General features: G+C 45.3%; 1 protein-coding gene across 17 annotated transcripts in view; it reads right to left on the bottom strand.

The window, feature by feature from the left end:
* Epb41l4a (erythrocyte membrane protein band 4.1 like 4A) overlaps positions 1-18,232 on the bottom strand; it is a 773,501-nt gene that overhangs the window by 516,544 nt on the left and 238,725 nt on the right. For 11 of the 17 annotated variants that reach the window (XR_016535219.1, XR_016535218.1, XR_016535226.1 and 8 more), the window contains exon 24: positions 14,636-14,765. The exons of the other annotated variants lie outside the window; for them this stretch is intronic. The gene's annotated coding sequence lies outside the window, so the exon portion shown is untranslated. The remainder of the gene's footprint in view (positions 1-14,635; positions 14,766-18,232) is intronic. 17 annotated transcript variants of the gene reach the window in all.

Below are 18,232 nucleotides of genomic sequence, written 5' to 3'. Positions count from 1 at the left end.
GGAAACGGGCTATGGGCCCCAGTAGGGGGCCCTACCTACCCACCACGACAACCAATGACCCCTCCCGCCCAAAATCTGCCTCTGATGCAAACAGCGCTGACTCAGACTTGTTCCGAGCCACTGCAGGCAGCGCAGGACTGGACCTCTGTTCCTCCACCACCAGAATTATAACTCCAGAGGAAGGAACAGTTGTTATAAACTCTGGAAGGTTGGGGCCTCCCCCGCCAGGAATGTTTTTTCTTATTATAGGCCGAGCTTCAAGCTCACTGCAAGGACTCTCTGTCATTCCCTCGGTGGTTGACACCGATTATTCAGGTGAATTAAAAATTTTAGTTCATGCCTCTCAAGGCCCTCTTGCCATATCGGCAGGCCAACGCATTGCACAAGCCCTCCCTCTGCCCGTAACAGGACAGTTCCCATATAAGCATCCCCAGCGTGGCAATTCTACCCCAGGATCAACAGATATATTTTGGGTACATCAATTGACAGAATCTCGACCAACTTTAAAACTTTTTTTGGAAGGAAAACAATTCCTGGGTCTTTTAGATACAGGGGCCGATGCTACTGTTATTGCAAAACAACATTGGCCTATCTCTTGGCCTCTGGAACCCACCGCTACCCATTTAAAGGGTATTGGGCAGACTCAAAATACACTCCAGAGTTCTAAAATATTAACATGGACAGACCCAGAGGGAAACATTGGGACAGTTAAACCTTTTGTGGTGGACGGACTCCCTGTAAATCTATGGGGGAGAGATATAATGACCCAAATGGGAGTTATCATGTTCAGTCCTAATGAGACTGTGACTAACATGATACTCAAGTCTGGATATTTGCCAGGAAAAGGGCTGGGAAAGCATGAGCAAGGAATTAGTCACCCAATTATACCCATCCCTAAATGGGATAGAAAAGGTCTTGGGACCGACCTTTTTTCCTAAAGACCACTGCTCCCCCTGCACTCCAAGCCGATAAAATAACTTGGAAATCTGACAATCCGGTTTGGATAGACCAGTGGTCCATGCCTCAAGAAAAGGTTCAGGCTGCTCTTCAGTTGGTGCAGGAACAATTAGAGCAGGGACATCTTGAACCTTCTACCTCTCCCTGGAATACTCCCATATTTGTTATAAAAAAGAAAAATGGGAGTTGGAGGTTACTGCAGGATCTAAGGGAAATTAATAAAACCATGGCACCCATGGGAGCCCTACAACCTGGACTGCCCTCTCCCACAGCTATCCCTAAAGGATTTTTTAAAATTGTAATAGATATAAAAGACTGTTTTTTCTCCATTCCCCTCGATCCTGGAGATTGTAAAAGATTTGCCTTTTCCATACCCATGATAAACCATAAAGGCCCCAATCCCAGCTTTCAATGGCGAGTGTTGCCACAGGTTATGGCTAATTCTCCCACTCTTTGTCAAAAATTTGTGGCTCAATCCATAGACCCAATTCGTGTTCAATATCCTCATATATATATTATACATTATATGGATGACCTATTAATTGCTGCCAAACTAGAACTGGAGGCACATCAAGTGACTCAAAAAATAGTTATTGCTTTACAAGACAGAGGACTTTTTATCTCCCCAGAAAAAATTCAAATTTGCTATTCCTTCTTGTTCCTGGGTTTTCAATTAGAACCCTCTTTAATATATGCTCAAAAAATTCAAATCAAAAGGAATAAGCTAAATTGTCTAAATGATTTCCAAAAACTCCTTGGAGACATTAATTGGCTACGTCCTCACCTTAAATTAACAACAGGAGATCTCAAACCCCTGTTTAATATTCTACAGGGAGATTCTGACCCTTCCTCCCCCAGAAAACTTACGCCCGAAGCTGAAAAAGCCCTAATAAAGTTAGAGGAGGCCATTACACAACAAAATATAGGTTACTTCAACCCCTCCTTGACCCTTTATTTAATCATTTTTGCCACAGAATTTACACCCACCGGTTTATTGTGGCAAAAAACCGTGCCCCTGTTATGGATTCATGCCTCCGCCTCTCAGTCCAAGGTACTCCCCTCCTACCCCTTTTTGGTCTCCCAACTTATTTTTCTGGGACTCAAGACTTCTGTCAGATATTTTGGCAAGGATCCTGATATCATAATTACCCCTTACTCTAAGGAACAAATTAATTGGTTACAACAAAGACAAAATGATTGGGCTGTTTTATGCACTGGGTTCCAGGGTAGCTTTGATACTCACATGCCCAGCGACAGACTTATTCAATTCCTTAATATTACTCCTTTTGTTTTTCTAAAAAATACCTTGATAAAGCCCATCCCCAATACTTTGAACATCTTCATTGATGGTTCAAAAAATGGAAAAGCTTCATATGTTATTAATAATGTTTCCCACTTTGTAAATACTTCCTTTAAATCTGCTCAGTTAGTAGAATTATTTGCTGCGCTTTGTGTTTTTCGGTTATTAAAGACCCACCCTTTTAATCTGTTTTCGGGTAGCCATTATGTTGTTAGAGCTTTACAAGTTTTAGAAATGGTTCCGGTTATTCAGCCTACTACACCTACTTTTCAATTATTTTTTGAATTGCAAAAACTTATTAGACAACGTTCGTACCCTTTCTTTGTAGGACATATTCGTGCTCATTCTGGCCTACCTGGGCCACTAACCCGGGGCAATGAATTAGCTGATTTGGCAACCCAAATAGTTACCTTATCTCAAACAGTTAATCCGGTGACCCTGCACAAGAGGCCCATGCTGTTCACCACCTTAATGCTCATACCCTGCGCTTAAAATTTAAAATTACTAGAGAACAGGCAAGACAAATTGTTAAAAACTGCAAAAATTGCCTAACCCTGCTCCCTGAACCCCATGTAGGTGTAAACCCCAGAGGGCTCATACCTGGACAACTTTGGCAGATGGATGTTACTCATGTCCCCTCCTTTGGAAGGTTAAAAAATGCACATGTTACCATTGATACCTTTAGTGGATTTATTTGTGCCTCTGCTCATTTAGGGGAGGCCACAAAAGATGTTATAAACCATCTCCTATATGTTTTTTCTGTCATGGGACAACCCCAAGCTATAAAGACGGACAATGGGCCGGGATATACCAGTCAAAAGTTCAAACAATTTTGCTCCCAAATGAGCATAAAACATATTACTGGAATCCCCTACAACCCCCAAGGACAAGGAATAGTGGAAAGGGCTCATCAGACTTTAAAAAACACCCTCATTAAACTTGCCTCACAAGAAACATTATATTCCCTTAAAGGAAACTATAAGACTTTGCTATTACATGCTCTCTTTGTTTTAAACTTTTTAACCCTTGACGCTAATGGCAAATCTGCTGCAGAACGCCTTTGGCATCCCACCACACAAACAGACTACGCCCAGGCCCTATGGAAAGACCCACTGATGGGAATATGGAACGGCCCTGACCCAGTCATTATCTGGGGAAAAGGATCAGCTTGCATTTATAATTCTAAAGAAGGGGGAGCTAGATGGTTGCCTGAAAGATTAATAAAACCATATAATAAACAATAAAGCCATATAATTAATTCCAGGGTGGCGCCTGAGAACAAAAATATTTTTCTTTTACAGGTCAACAACCATGATGATGAGGCCTTCCCTGTCGTCACTCCGCATGATGCTATTGACGGTGATGCTCTCTGGCAGAAGTTGTCCTCCAAAATCGACGAGGATTAGACTTACTTTTTCTACAGCAAGGAGGCTTATGCCCAGTTTTAAAGGAAAAATGCTGCGTATATGTAGATAGAACAGGACTTGTTAAGGATAGCTTAGAAAAAATTACAGCTAGCCTAGAAAAGCGAAAAAGAGAAAGGGAAAAACAAGAATCTTGGTATCAAAATTGGTTCTCCACATCTCTCTGGCTATCAACACTTTTATCCTCCCTCTTGGGCCCCCTTGTGGGACTTCTCCTCCTAATTTCTTTTGGCCCTTGGGCTTTTCAGCGCCTTACGCGATTTATAAAAAATCAAATTGATTCTGCCTTTTCCAAAAACTTAATCTCGGTGCATTATCATCGCTTAGAGGCTCAGGATGACCCTGTAGGGTCCAAAACAAGCACTCCCGAAAGAGGGCTCCAGTTTCATACACTTCTTGGCTGATAAACCCCAAGCGGCTAGAGAGGATCCAATGACGGGATTATTATGGAGCTTACCCTGGGTGGCACAACATACAGAGGCCGTCGAGGCCGGCTCAACAAGGCATGTTGCCAGGAGTAAGGGTCCCTCCATATAGCCTAAGACAGGGTGTTCTCTCCACCTATAGAGACCTTGTTCTTTAAAGGAAAGGGGGAATTGTCAGAGACCAAGGAGTTAAACGGAACAAAGCAAAGACCCTCTAGCCTTGAGCAAATCGCATCTGGTTGAGTCATCTGCACAAAATACTTCTCGGAATAACCGCAGGTTGTTGCTTGGGTTAGCACAATGGCCAAAAGAACAGCCTGACCCACCCCTAACCTTGAGACTTCCCGTTCTTGTTATCACAAAAACTCTCCATCCCCCCCCCCCATACTCCCTTCCTTACACTCAGGGTATATAAACCCTGCTTTACTTTTAATAAATGAGACCTTGACGCGACTCAGATTGTCTCTGTCTTTCTTTATGTGCCTGGTCTCCTTCCTCTCTTTCCCCCATCGGTTTTCTTCTTTTAGGAGGAGCCTGCTCGAGCCTCATGAATAATTGAACCCGCGGGACGGGGGACCTCTGAGCCTAGAGAATAATTAAACACCTAGATATACAGTGTTGCTCAACAGCCATCAAGTGTAGATCCATGCAGTATAAGGGTTGAAAGATGAGCAGAGGTCCAGAGATAGAAAAATAGAATGAGGGGGTAAGTAGGTAGCGTATTTGAGTACAAAGTTTGGAAAGTATTAGAATAAAACGTATGTGTTGCTGCACGACTAGCTCTTAGCCCAACCAGTGGCCTCACAGTGGACCATGGGATGGGTCTGCGAGCTTCCGTCTGAGCGGGGTTGGCGGACGTTTTCAAGAATCACAACAAATCAGAGAAAGACTGGATAAGTGGGACTGCATTAAACTGCAGAGCTTTTGTAAGGCAAAGGAGATAGCTAGGAAACTAATCGGGAAGCCTACAGAGTGGGAGAAGATCTTCACCAACCAAAGAACGGACAAAGGCCTCATATCTAAAATATATCAACAGCTCAAAAAATTGAATCACTCCAAAACTAACCTCCAAAGTAACAACCATCCCATTAAAAAATGGGCCAAAGACTTAAAGACAGTCTTCTCTGAAGAAGAAACAAAAATGGCCTATAGACACATGAAGAAATGCTCAACACATCTGGTCATAAAAGAAATGCAAATCAAAACAACTCTAAGATTCCACCTCAATCCAGTTAGAATGGCCAGGATCAGGAAAATGAATAACAACAGATGCTGGAGGGAATGTGGCCAGGAGGGATCACTACTACACTGTTGGTGGGAGTGCAAACTCGTTCAACCACTATGGAAAGCAGTGTGGCAGTGCCTCAAAAGGCTAAACATAGAACTCCCCTATGACCCAGCAATTCCACTACTTGGCATTTACCCAACCATCCAGAAACATGGACATACTAAATCCACTAGCACAACAATGTTCATGGCAGCACTATTCACCATAGCAAAGATATGGAACCAACCTAGATGTCCCTCAGTTGATGAGTGGATCAACAAGTTGTGGTATTTGTACACAATGGAATTCTATGCTGCTGTCAGAAAGAATGACATCACCCCATTTGTTAGGAAATGGAAAGACTTAGAAAAAATCATATTAAGTGAAGTAAGCCAGGCTCAAAGGAACTTAGGCTCAATGGTTTCCCTCATTCGTCATAATCAGTAGAAACCTTGGGCTCTACTAGCAGAGATCTGCAATAGAGCAAAATCTTGATACATAAGGCCATAAAATGGGAAACTAATTGAAAGGACCTCCAGGATATTGAAACAAAAGCCATATAATGGATGATTGTTGTCCTTAATGTACTATGTTGTCTCTCATCTCCTTTCCTGTCCCTTGGTTATCTCATATTGGTATAGTATCTCACTTTGTTATGTGATATATTGAATTTCTTTGTATTTGGATATTTGAAATTTGAAAGGGAATAGGGGAAAACCAAGATGGGTGGGGAGTGTGACGGCGGGGAGGGAAATGGGTACCAAGACATGTGAAAGGGTATCAATGTATGTGAATTAATGCACCTTCTACCTGGCAAATATCATGTAACACTTTTACTAATTACAATTAAAAAATATGGAGAAAAAAAAAGAATCTGCATATAGGAAGCTACACCGCTGTGGGAATATTCTGTTGTCCAGAGGGATTGGGCAAAGCTTCTTCAAGAATTTGAATAGGCTTTGAATGGCAAGTGCAATTCTACTGAGAGTCCAGAGAAGTGAGATGGGATTAAAGCGAAACACAAGAAGGATGGGCTTGGAAAGGACAGCATGAGCATGGCATCATGATAGCACCATCTTGGGCCAATGAAAGTGGTGACTGATCAGAGGATCTTCAGATTGCTAAAGACTTTCTAAGGCCTAGGGTCAAGAGACAAGGAATCACAGAATGATTCTAAGAAATGGCCCAGGAGTCTTGTGATAGATGGCATGCAGGAAAGAATGTGATGGCCTCAGAACTCCACTCAGAAGATGAACAGGCCCTGGGAGAGGGCACTGGCTGGAGAGGACTTCACACGCTTCTAGGTGGCCAGTCGCAGGGTGACCTTCTTTTACACACTCCCCTTTCACCAGCGATTGCGTTTCTGAATCCTCTGAGATCACCACCCAGAGTTTGTGAAACACGTGCTGCCCTAGACACGGTGGAGGTGAGCAGGACAGCCAAAACCCATGGAGAGGAGCCCTGGACCTGTGATATCCCTCAACTCCAGTCCCTATGGGACTGGAAGGGAGGCCATATTAAGAACATCGTGAACCTCAGGGATCCCTGGTCAGAATGCAAGCGTCAGCAAATATGGTTACAAAGAGAGAGCTTCTTCTTCATGGACTGACCACAGGAAGACATTGGAGGTGGGAAGATGTTGTGCTTCTTGGGGTCACTTCCAAGATGACAACTGAAGGCCTGGGGGAATCTCTGGAGGCCACAATTGTGTGGGGGAAGCCAGGAGAGGCGCATGTAAAACTGTGCATCCGAGAGCCAGGAGAGTGGCCTGGGAGTAGATTGGCTGCCTACCATGCAGATTCCTCAGTACCACGTAAACAAAACAAGCCAGAAAGCTTTCTGTGGTTCAAGTGGTAGAGCCCTGGACTGGAGAGAGCCCAAGGATAGCGCTCAGGGCCCGAGTTCAAGGCCCCGGGTCTGCAAACAGATATTCTTTAATAAAAATCAAGGGAAAACAAACAGCACCTGTCCAACTGCAGCAAGTCCCACACTGGCCCCAAACTACACAGCACAGAGTTAGATGGGGCTGGGACCTTAGGAGCAGACTCCACCCACTCTGCCTGGATCCTTAATATACTATGTTGTCTCTCATCTCCTTTGCTGTCCATTGGTTATCTCATATTAGTATAGTATCTCACTTTGTGATCTGATATGTTGAATTCCTTTGTATTTGGATATTTGAAATTTGATAGGGAAGGGGGGAAAACCAAGACGGGTGCAGGGTGTGGGGGGGGAGGGAAATGGGTACCAAGCCATGTGAAGGGGTATCAATGTATGTGAATTAATGCACGTTCTATCTGGCAAATATCATGTAACCGTTTTACTAATTACAATAAAACAAATGTAAAAAAAAAAAATCAAGGGAAAAGAAACAGCACCTGTCCAACTGCAGCAAGTCCCACACTGGCCCCACACTAGACAGCACAGAGTTAGATGGGGCTGGGACCTTAGGAGCAGACTCCACCCACTCTGCCTGGATCCCCAGATCCTGGCCACACCCCCTATTCCTTCCTGTTGCTCGCTGACCAATGAGATCTGAGACTTGGGGCCACGCCCACATTCCACGCTGCCTAGCAACACTGGTGTGGTCTCTGGAGGCTTACACCACTACCAGCAGTTGATGGAGGTAGAGGTGGCTGAGTGGTGAGCCAGAGAATCCAGGTGATTTGGCGATATACCGAGGAGACAGGAATACTTTTTGGTGAGTGGGAAAGTACAGGAGACTTCAAAGAGCCTGGGAATGTGGCCAGTCCATCTTTCCCGTCCCAGAGCTGGCAGGTCAGAAAGATCAAGGCCAAGAAAGAAACGACTGCAGGAACACCAGCAGCAGAACTGTGTTCATGGACCTGAACAATCCAAGAGCAACAGGAAAAAGAAAAGGGGAGGCAAGCCCAAGCCCAACACCAACACCACTGGGTTCTGTAATCCACGTGAGGGTGCAGCCAGAGACCACGCTGACCCTCAGCCTCGCCTGCCTTCGGGCACAGTCGGAGCAGCCAGGGTCAAGAGAGCCCCCGGTCCCAAGAACAACGAGGATCTGGAGAAGCGCTACCAGTGCCTGCTGCTGGCCCTGGACTGGAGCAAAGACAGACAGCAACAGCTCTTCAGTGAAATCCACCAACTGAAGCAGCTAAAGCAAGACCTGCAGGAACAACAGCAGGAAGAAAAGGAGAAGATGGCCCAGGTGCAAGAAACACTGAAAGCACAGTTAGAAGACCACAAGGTAGCCATCCAGATGTTGCTTTCAGAGAAAGGCCACTTACAATCTGCCCTGGCCCACATGCAAAAGGAAGCCAACCAAAGTCAAGTGGAGCATCAAGATCTGACCAGCCGCCTGCAGGCTTCTCAGCAGCGCAGCTTAGACCTGGAGATGGCCTTGTCTGCCTTCACCACCACGCAGAAGGACACTGAGCAGAAGAACAGACAGCTCATCCAAGGTCTGGGTGATGTGAAGCTGCAGCTCGAGGCAAAGAGCAGAAGCTGGGACAACCTGCAGGAGCTGAATGCAGCCTTGCAGGGGAAGCTGGACGTGCTCCGGACCCAGAAGGCCAACATGAAGTTTAGAATGGAAAAATTGCAACGAGCACTAGGGGAGCGGGCAGTGCTGAAAAGAAGACTACAGAACCTACAAAGTGTGGTGAGCGCATTGAGGTTGGAGAGGGACAAGTGTGCGGAGGACCTGAGGGTGGAGAGGGCCACGTGGACGGAGAAGGTGCGGCGGCTCTCACAGGAGATGAACCAACTCACAGACGAGCGGGAGGAAGACCTGTGCCAGATGGTGGATCTAGAGAAGAAGCTGGCAGAAACGGAGAAGAAGCTGGCAAAGGCGCAGCGCCCTGCAGGACCATCTCAGGCTGAGCAGCAGCACCAGCCCCAGGCCTGCCAGACGAAGGAGGACTTCAAGAACCTGCAGCCACAACTCCAAATGCAGGCTCAGGAAAACCAGAGCCTCGGTCTCCAGAACCTGGAGCAGCAGGAACGGCTGCTGATACCGCCGAAGAAGGTGGAGGAGTGGGATGGGCATGACGAGGCTCAGCCCAACTTCCCTGACACCCAGAGATGCACAGCCCTGCCTACCAGAGAGCTGAAAGAGCAGCTGGAGCAGCTGCAGGAAGCTGTCCACAGGCTGAGCACTGAGAAGGACCAGCTCACCAGCCTCCTGACCTCAGAGCAGCGGGAGAAGAAACAGCTCCAGGAGAAGCTGGAGCAGCGAGAGATGCAGTTAGGAGAGTGGAAGGAGGTGGCTGAAGGAAGTTGGCAAGCAGCCCAGAGTCTACAGGAGCTCAATGCCCAGTACCTGGCCCACCTGCAGGAACTCAGAGCCACCCGTGAAGACGACAGGGCCTCCATTCAGCAGCTGAGTGCAGAGAAGGAGGAGCTGCAGCAGCACCTGCTGAGGCACACCCAGCTGCTGGAGCAGCAGGAGCAGGACCTGACCTTGACCCACTGTCTGGAAGCCAGTAAGCAAGAGAAGGAGCAAGTCCAGGCCCAGCTGAGCTTCCTGGCTTTCCCCAGAGAAGACAGAGAAGGGGACAAGGAAGAAGCAACGGCTGAGGCGGCAACTCCAGTGGCCGTGACCATCCCAGAGGCTGTGGACAACCCACGAGGCACGCAGGCCCTTTACGTTAAGGCCCAATCAGGTGCTGAGGTGACCAAAGTGAAACTCAGCCAGCAGCTGCAGGAGCAGCAGGCCCGCTGCCAGTGCCTGGACAACCTGGCAGCCCAGTGCCAGACCAAGCTGGAGCAGCAGGCCCTGTTCCCAGACAGCAGGAACCATGGTCCATCAGGGGACAGCAAGCAGGACACGCGGGGGTCTGAGAAGAAGATGAAAACCTGCTCTCTGTGGGCCGTGCCTGACCAGGTGGAGCACCAGAGTCCAGTGGGGGACCTCCAGCGCTGCTGCGCCCAGCTGTCCAAACCCATCAACGCCCTGGACGACCCCATAGTGCTGTGCAAAGAACGGATGGATTTCCTGGACCAGCCGTGTAAGGAGAAAGATGAGTGTGTCAAGCAGCTGACCCAGGAGAAGGTGCAGAAGAAGAAGGAGCTGCAGGAACTCCTGGTGCTGCTTGTGGGGGAAGGCAAGGAGTGCCAGGGCCAGATGCCAGCACTCCCCGAGACCCCTGCTGCTGAGGCCACTTCACACCTGCCAGGCCCTTCCACCACTGAAGAGAGCAAGGAGCAGAAATTCTTTGCAGATGCCCAACTCCAAGAGACTGTGCAGCTGGCCCAGGGAGAGGCTGGGGGGCCTTGTCGCCTAAAGGCCTCCACCACAGAGCCCACTGTGATGCGGATGCCTGATACCCAGCCCCCTGAAGAGCTTTCTGGCCTGGGTAACCAGCGATCCCGGTTGGCTCCTTTCTTCTCCAGGCTGAGGAAAATGATGTGCTGCCGATAACGACTCTCCAAAGACTGCTCAGCCACCATGACAATCTCTTAAGCCTGGACCTGAGGGGTCATGACTGGACTTCAATCACATAGGACAGACACTGCGGGAGCTGGCCCTAACTCGAAGTCATCTAAACGCCCACTGCTTGTCGGGGAAGGGGGACCTGGATAGAGTTTACACAAACAATACATTTTTACCAGCGAACATGCAGTGTCATGGTGTAATATTCTACTACTTTAGGCTATCCGTGATCTTATTTTAGTTAGGAATTCCAGGTTATCATTCCCATTGTTATTTTCTGACATTATCATGCTGATTTATGGAGTAATTTCCAGAATTTACGGGACGGGATAAAGTCATTTCCTCAGATGACTTATTTTCTCAAGTTTATAGGTTGGTGCATTTGTGAGCTTTAAAATTGTACTCTATCAGGAACACTCAATTTTCTCATTGGTGTTTTCCCACACCACAATCTTTGCACACTCTGGTGAAATAAACACTACCAGTGGAAAACTTTATCAAATCTGACAGGTTGGAAAAAGATATTGGTAGAACATCCCATAGGGGTAAAACATAGCCCAAGGAAATGCAGAAAGGAAATGTAGACTACTCCAGACAATCATAGAACACCTAGAGTGACAATATCAGACATCCCAGGTTTTCCCTTAATTTTTCAAGTGATAAATGTGGCATCCTCTATTTAATCTCATCTTCAGCATTTTAAAAGGGGAAGTAATTAGAAGAACATCACAAGGTGTATTTAATCAGTTGTGTCTAAATGACAGAAAAACAAAACGCCATACACTGGAAAAGTTAGTATGTGTAATCAAACACTTGGCAGAAATATGAGGATCACGGTTCAAAGCCAAAGCACGATATGTGCATGAGAAACATACCACTCTGAAAGTCATTTGAACAATGACCATATCCCGAAGGGGCTGGTGAGGGCTCGTCTGGGGTATGTGCTAGTACGAGGGGACAGGGACAATGGAATATAAACAAGTTCCAAGCAGTTTGCAAACAAGTGCGAGAATAGATCATGAACCTTGAAGAGATTACAGGGAAAGGGAGGGCGGCGGAGAAAGAATGCTGGAGGAAGGGAGATCCATTGCAGACTGGTATGCCCATGGCAGAATCACACCTCCCTGTCCCCACTCGTGCCCTCTCTCCTGAACTACTGGATGCTTCTTAAGGGAAGGCAGAGAACACAACAACAAATTTATAAAAATCTAACAAATGGACAAATGAAACAATTCACAGAACGCAAAGTACAAATGACTAACAACTTCATGAAGACCATTAGTAACAAAGAAAGAGAAATGGATTGACACCTGACTCCCTCTCACCCCAATCACAATAGCTACCATTTAAAAACAAATTAAAAGTAGCTGGGGAAGGGAACAGAATTGTGTTCAGCATGATACTCATTTCCTTGCATGGGCAAAGTCCTGGGTTCAATTCCTAGGTACCACAGAAACACACAACAAGGCCAGAAGTCTTGCTGTAGCTTAGGGGGTAAAGCACAACCTGTCAGAAACCTCAAGGATAACACCCTGGAATAGAGTTCAAGCTCCAGGACTTGCAACAAGGAAAAAAGAAAATTATGCTGGTGAAAATGTGGGGGAAAGAATCCTTGTGTACTGTTGGCAGAAAGGGATCCATTTGAAGAATCAGCATGGAGGTTCCTGAAAACATTAAAATAGGCCTACCATGGGATCCTCCTATACCAACATTGGGCCTATGTCCAAGGGAATAGAAGTGAGCATACAGTAGAGACATGTGAATACGCGGTGGGTTGTGACACTCTTCACAATAGCCAACCTAGGAGGGCCAGCCTAGATGCGCAACAACTAAGAAATTCATCAAGAAAAATGAAACCATAGCATTTGCAGGAAGATGAATAAAACTGGACATCATCATGTTGAGCAAGATAAACCAGACTCAGAAAGGCAAATGCCACGTGATAGTGATGATGATCATTCTCTAAGGAGGAGAATTTGGGGGAACACCATTTGATCGGAAAGGAAGGAGTGAGTGTGGTGGGGGACAAATGTGGTGGAAGTGTCTTGTAAGGATGAGTGCAAATAACCTGATGAAACCAACTAAAATGTAAAACAAAGGCAAGAAATGAGGAGAAAAGCAAGGGAAAATACTGGAAGAGGTGAATTGCATCCAAGCACATTCTATGATTGGGCCTGCTCTATGGGTCCTGAGTGACTGCCTGGCAAGTGTAAGACCGTAGTTTCAATCCCCAGTACTGCTAAAACAAGGAAGCAAGCAAGCAAAGGAACAAAAAGGAAAAATGCAATCACAAGAGATCCAAAGTAGGATATCAGAAGAGATAAGAAACTAGGTTTCAGAGAAACAACTCTCTATTAAGCGTGGAGTGCTGCCGGTTGGTATCTGTCCTCTGAAGCTCTCCCATTCCAAGTCATCAGATTCATTTCTTTGGGGGTAGTTGTGAGGGTAGTCTTGTCATAAACATGGATCCATGAGTCCTGTCCTTTCTGGACCTCAGTATTATTCCAGGACTGGCACACATGCAGGCACACTCACACACACGCAAACACAGAGAGGGTGTGGGGGAGTGTGTGTACATGTGTCCTTATAAAGGAGACTGGTTTAAAAAAAAGAAACGCATGGAGAAAGAGGTCACAAGATTCCTCTTCAACCAATAATGCTGGGCTAAGCATGCTCATTATCTCAGCTGTGTAGGAAGCCTCAACAGGAAGATCGTGGACAAAGCTGGTCAGGGCATAAATGCAAAACTCTCCCCTCCCTCCCCAACACCAAGTAGTGCCAAGGGTGCTATGCAAGCTTGGACAGAAAGCACCAGGCCATGATCTCAAACACCAGTAACACACATGCTGCATACCCTATGGAAAATGAAACACACACATTTAAACTTCATCCAAGTGTCACTGTCAGCTCTCCTAAGAGAATTCCACAGTGAAACCAACCAAGTCATAATTTCCTATCAGATGGACAGGGGCAAAACATTGGACAACTTACTCTTGAAGTACAAGATGAAATATTCCTAAATTTACCAGTAGAAAGAAGCACTGGTGGAAATTCTTTGAAGAGCAATATATTGCTATTGTGTCTCAAAAAATGTAAAACGCATCAATCTATGGTAGAGTAAATACATTTTTCACGTGATTTTATTGTGAACTTGCTCATGTGAAAGTTGATGTATGTCAATGTAAGGTGGGGAACACATTTGGCAACACGTAAACGCTTGAAAAAATGGAACCTCTCTGGTAACAATGGGCTAAATCCCTGGGAAAAGGCTACCGAATGTCATGCAGCTGTTAAGAAGAATAAGCAAAATGAAAGCACGTTTAAAAACTGGCAGGCAATGTTTATGAAAGGAAAACCTAGGTCGGCCTCATGGTCCAGTCTGCTCTTGGGCACATACCTAAGAGACACCAGCACATGCATCACCAAGAGATGCATGCTGGTCATTCCAAAGTGGCTGTGTTGGTAAGATCTCTAGAGTGAAAGCCTCTCAAGTTGCCCGTCCCGAGGAGAATAAGTAAGGGAATACTAGGATAGTCACCTGATGGCATACCACTAAGCAACAAAGTGAAGAAACAAGTGGAAAGATCAGTCCACAAAATCACATCGAAATAGCACTCTGATGTGAAGAGGGAAGGGAGAGAGAACCAAACATGGTTAGCTTGTAGGAGATTTCTGTGTTTATTTTTGTCCCTAAGTTATTGCAAAGGTGATGAACAGGTAGGTTACTGTTGCAGAAATAAGGTCATGAGAACTTTTCTTTTCAGACAGCGTTAGCCACTCCTTCAATTTCTTCCATTTTCCCTTTCCCATCCCCTTCCCACCCTCAAGTTGTAAAGCTCTTTTCCAACTTACTGTCTAGTGAGTCTCATTCTCCTGTTATTCTGTCCTTTGTCCTGCTGATTCTGCGATTCCCTTTTCTTTCTGCGGGTCAGGTGCACTCGAAGACCATTTCTAGACTACCTTCCATCATCGCAATTCAGGTCTACAATGACAGATGTAAGACAAGAAGCAAAACTAATGGAAAGGGGGCAAGTTAGAGTAGAAACTCCTTCTGGGGAACAAAAGCAACTCTTCATAACGTGATGGAAATGTTCTCCATCATGAGAGAAATGGGGAAATATGTGAATATATGAAGATACAAAGTGTATCATGGATACTTTGAAGATTCATGCAATTCCCAGGCAGGTGCTCTATCACCTGAGCCACACTCTCAGCCCTTGATTCAGGTACTCACTTAGAAGGCAGTTGAAAAGGAGGCAATAAAGCGACAGAGAGAAATCACGAAGACAAGAAGAGGACAGCCGCTCTCTATATACTCAAACCTGTATATGTTTGAGATATGTGTATTTCTCTCTCTCTAAATTCATTTATATAAACATATACAAATCATGTATAGAATCTATATGCTTAAGCATAAACATGTTTGCATCGATAAGTATGTATAGATACACATTTCCATTTACATGCAAGTGTCTGTGTGTGAGAAAGAATCTGCAAAGTAGACTGTTCAGTGAGAGCCTTTCCTAAGGTTCTCCTTGAAAATCTGAATACATAAATTTGTGTTTCCTCACTTCTCCCATGTGACACATAATTAATACCATTCCTGATGCCTAAGAGAAATTTATGACACACAATGGAAGCCTTAGCGTATGGGAGCTTCATCTTCTCCAGGAACCCTCAGTATGAACATGCATTCTGCTGCATTTGATGTTGGTGTGTTCTCACATGTGTAGTTATCACAAGAAACTAACAGCAGCTATCTCTTGAGAGGCACCTAGTTACTAGTTCCCTTTCCACCAGGGCCCTGGGTATAATTCTAATCATGCACCCTGTGTGTCTCAATTCACCGTCATTTCATTTCACCTAAGATAGGGAGAAGACATCAAGGAACAGATAAAATGATGTTTTGGGGTAGTTGCACATCAAAATGGTGATGTGTGTGTTTGTGCCATTTAGCAATGAGAGTGTTTTATCTCGTATTTTTATGAAAGAATTGATTAACATTGATTTTTACATCATATTTCAACTGACGTATTTAACAAACAATTATTCAAGAAGGGAATCACTATATGCAATCACTGGTACTTACATTTTAGAACATAATTTGTTTTCAGTTTTAAGGCCAAAATAGTATTTATATGAATTTGAGTAATTGAATTTTTAAAAAGTAAGCATGTTTCGGGAATGGAGCCTGGTTTCAGTTTAGAAAAGTTCTAGAACTTGTCAATGAGGGTGAAATGGAGAAATTGGTGAGAGATATCTTTTAAAGCATGACAAGTTTCCAACAATACATTACTGGTAGTCCGGGTCACATTCCTCTTGTAGGAGAGTGTCGTCTGATTGCCCATGCAAAGATCCCCATGAAACAGACAGATGAGGGAGAGAAATGGGGAAGGGTTCTCTTTGCTCTACTCAGAACTCTAACAGTTGGTAAAATATCCAAAGAGCTTCTATCCGTAAGTGAAGCAAGTTACAGAAAACCCAAGAAACTGAAACCTGATGGGTAAAAAGCCTTGAAGTGTGTACACAGAGGTTCAATGTGCAGGTAAGCGAACACGTGCGCGTGCAAACACACACACACACACACACACACCCCGCAAAAATTGTCTTTATGACCTATATCCACCTACTCTTTGATAAGGGAACCGACAAGCAGAATGGAAGAACAACAGCCTCTTCAACATATGATACTGACAGAACAGGATAAACACCTGCAGAAAACTAAAGTTGGATCCTTCTATGTCACCATGCACCAGGATTAACCCCACATGGATCAAAGACCTTGAGGGAAAGGCAGATATCCTGAAAACTATACAAAAAGAATTAGAGATACACTACGCCTCCTTGGCGACGTTGAAACATTCTTAATAAAGAAGCAGAAACACAGCAAATTAAAGCAAGTTTGGACAAATGCTACTGCAGTAAACTGCAGAGCTTTAGTATGGCAAGTTAAATAGAAAGCCCACCGAGTGGGAGAAGATCTTCACTAGCCATACAACAAAAGGCCTCCTATCTAAAATATATGTAGAGCTAAAAGAAATGGAATCTCTCCAAAAGGAATCTTCAAAGAAACAACCATCCCATTCAAAGATGGGCCAAAGACTTGAACGGAGACTTCTCTGAAGAAGAAATAACAATGGCCTCTAGGCACATGAAGAAATGCTCACCATCTCAGGCCCTAAAAGAAATGCAAATCGAAACAACTCGGAGGTTCCACTTCACTCCAGTTAGAATGGCCACGATCCAGAAATCTAATAACAACAGATGGTGGTGGGGATGTGGCCAGGAGGGATCACTACTACACAGTTGGTGGGAGTGTAAACTCTTTCAACCACTGTGGAAAGCAGTATGGTGGTTTCTCAACAGTGGAACCTTTGGGCTCAGGAGTTTGGCCTAGTGGTAGAATGCTTGGTAGCACGCAGGAAGCCCCAGATGCGATTCCTTGGTACCACATACATAGAAAAAGGCCAGAAATGGTGCTGAGGCTCAGGGGGTAGAGCCCTAGCCTTCAGGAAAATAAAGAACCCAAGGACGGTTCTCAGGTCCTGAGGCTAAGCACAGGACTGGGAAAAAAAAGACTAAACATAGAGCTCCCCTATGACCCAGCAATTCCACTACTTGGCATTTACCCAATCTTGCCAAAACAAGAACATACTAAAGCCACTAGCACAAGGATGTGTACTGCAGCACTATTTACCATAGCAAAGGTATGCAAGCAACCCAGGTGCCCCTCCCATACTTTGTCCTTGAACTAGTGTTTGGTAAGAGAAGTCCTGTAGAGCAGGGCAGCACGTGTGACATACCAGGCTGCCTTTGGCCTTGGGCCCTCCAACTGGAACCTAGTGTTCAGCATGGCTTGGTGAACACTGGATTCTGGTGGGGTTCCTGGGAGTTCAGCAGGCTTCAAAGGGCATATTGTTGGAAAGCAGGACCTCAGCATCAATGTGTGGATGCCATAGCTCATCCTTGTCCCCTGTCATGTCAGCCACTTTCTAAGCAAGGTTCTCAGATTGAATAGTGCAAGTGTCGGGAATAACATTCCCTAGCACAGGTCCCAGGATGGACTTCAATTTTTAAATGTACACTAAAGGGTTTGGATAAGAATCTGCATATAGGAAGCTACACCGCTGTGGGAATATTGTGTTGTCCAGAGGGATCGGGCAAAGCTTCTTTAGGAATTTGAAAAGGCTTTGAGTGGCCAGTGCCGGGAACCAAATAGATGTTAACTGCAAAACTTTGATTGAAAATACTATCTGTTCTACCCCACGATGACCAGTCTGGGATATCTTGTCTGGGAGAAAGAACTTGACTAATATCCTTTTTGGTAGAACAGCCTGACCCTCTCTAATGTCCCAAACCTGACTCAAGCACATGATGGTAGTTAATAGGCAACCCACTTGGGTTAACCTCCTTCTCACTGAAGCATATATAAGCAGCTGTGTAAAAAGA

The sequence above is a fragment of the Megascapheus bottae genome, chromosome 4 (genome assembly GCF_031878675.1).
Source record: "Megascapheus bottae isolate mThoBot1 chromosome 4, mThoBot2.hap1, whole genome shotgun sequence".
NCBI classification, from domain to species: domain Eukaryota; kingdom Metazoa; phylum Chordata; class Mammalia; order Rodentia; family Geomyidae; genus Megascapheus; species Megascapheus bottae.
Note: the sequence above shows the minus strand (reverse complement) of the source record. Positions and strands in the feature narration are given on the sequence as shown.